This window comes from Austrofundulus limnaeus, unplaced genomic scaffold, assembly GCF_001266775.1.
Source record: "Austrofundulus limnaeus strain Quisiro unplaced genomic scaffold, Austrofundulus_limnaeus-1.0 Scaffold65, whole genome shotgun sequence".
Taxonomy (NCBI): Eukaryota; Metazoa; Chordata; class Actinopteri; order Cyprinodontiformes; family Rivulidae; genus Austrofundulus; species Austrofundulus limnaeus.
The window spans coordinates 1397713-1399814 of record NW_013952467.1 but is presented as its reverse complement, the minus strand read 5'-3'; the positions used below and the strand labels follow the sequence as shown (position 1 = coordinate 1399814).

The window sequence follows — 2102 nt, the reverse complement described above, 5'->3', positions numbered from 1 at the left end:
GTTCAATACGTTTTCCCTGTGCCATTCCACATTATGACAAATAACTTCATTTCTGGACATTTATGGATCACTTGGGTTGTTACCAACATCTGGTGAAAATTTCATGTCATTAGCACCTCTAGTAATATATTTACTGAGAAAAATGTTGACGTGTTCAATACTTATTTTACCCTCTGTATTAAGTGCTGTACGACCCAGTAAAAGTTTTGCAGCGTTTTCTTTGCTTCATGTTTGACTTTGCGCAGATGTCCTCGTCTCTCTGCTCTGCTGCTCTTTGTGCTGCTAACTGCTGTTTTTTTTTTTTTTTCCTCAAATCAAGGTAACAGCAGTCGTGACAAGCAGCAGCAGCCTTTCAGGACCTCACAAATCCAAATATATCCATTTCCGGCGTATCTTAAATAAGTCATGAACCCATGTCTGTCACGAGTCAGTTTTTAACTTCAGGCGATAATTTTGCTTCATTTTTAAATCCTTGATCTCTGTCTGTTCTTAGCAACTGCAAATGCTGACAAAGACGAATTTCCTCCCATGCCAGTCTGAACACTAATCTGACTACTTTGCATCGTCAGCTTGCTTCTTTCCTTCCCTTTGTCATCCATCTGAGAATGTTCCAAACATAGCTTCATCCTTCCATTTAATCCTCCTGCTTGCTCCCCACTGACAGTATGCCTCTTTTAGGTTGTGTCACTCTACCACCAAATCCTTCAGGGTGCTCGTCGGCAGCACTTTTTGAACCCTCTCTTAGTTCAGGATGAACAGAGTGAGGACTGAAAAGCAGCTGCCTCTCTGCTGCCACCACACATAAGCAGAGAAATAGTTTTTTTTTTTTAATCTGCCAAACTAAGATGCTGTTGCCCCCTGCTGGTGTAGAATGAATCCAAACCAGCACACACCCACAGATCCAGCTGCACGTTTGAGCAGATCATTTASATGTGATTTCATTTTACTTGACATTAAGACAATCTCTTTTTKCCTACAAGGATTCGGCAGGGAAAATAAAGCTTAATTCTATCATAAAAAATACTCAAAACACAGCTAAAGGCTCTGATGAGACAAACTCAACATGACCCCCGCTTGTCCTTACACCACAAAAGGTTGTGTTTATCATTGTTGGAGCGAGGCAAAATGCTGCTGTTTGCTCCTGGCTGTGTCTGTGCACGACTATTTATATCCCAGCGTCACAACGCCCACACAGGAAGGAATTAAAGCTTGGCATCACAGATGACATAATCAAGCTGCTGAATGAAACTGCAGCACCAGTGGAAGAGGGGCTTTTCATCGAGATGGGATTATAAAACAAGAATGCACARGCAGGTGTGTCTATTGTATCCTAACATGATCACACACACACACACATAGATAGACAGAATCTCACCGTGCCTCTGTAACTCTAATATTTCCTAAWATGCTAAATATGTCACAAGATCATAAATCCCTTTTTATAATTCTTACCAGTGAATGTTGTCACTTAGTGCCCTTGGCGGGCCAAATGGGAGTCACCCGCAGGCCACATTTGGCCCGTGGGCCTTGAGTTTGACATGTGACCTTGTAGATAAGTCACACGCATATAAACACAATGTGTGACAGCTTTCATCCTCAACTGTGAATAATGTTGATCAATAATATAACATTTAAAGACCTCAGTTAGCGCTTCTAAATTTAGCCGATAAATTTAGCAAGTGCTAATCCAATAATGAATTTAAAAAAATAGCAAAAGTCCTAAAGCACTAATCCAGCATGTTTTACTTGTTTCCCTGCTCTTCAGCAGGACTTCAGAAGATTGTTAATCACTCATTCATTCAATCCAGGTGTGTCAAATAAGGGAAACATCTAAAAATCACTGCTTTAAATGTTGACCAACACCTTAAGAGCTTCTCTGAGCTTGATGAGACATTTTCAAAARATAATATTGACTTAGTTTTATGGTTTTTAGTATTGCCTCTGGAAGCTATTGATTCTTTGCCATTTATTTGTAAATAATAAATCAGATTAACATGTATTAAAGCAGTGATTCTTCTCAAGGACTCCTTTCCTGCATGTTTAAGTGTTTCCCTGATTTGACACACCTGGTTTGAATGAATAAGTGATTAACAATCTTCTGA

At 39.7% G+C, this 2102-nt stretch overlaps 1 protein-coding gene across 1 annotated transcript in view; it reads right to left on the bottom strand.

Annotated features, from left to right (window-relative positions):
- The window catches only part of iqck (IQ motif containing K), a gene marked incomplete in the record, with an annotated part of 16486 nt that overhangs the window by 12434 nt on the left and 1950 nt on the right, over positions 1–2102 (bottom strand).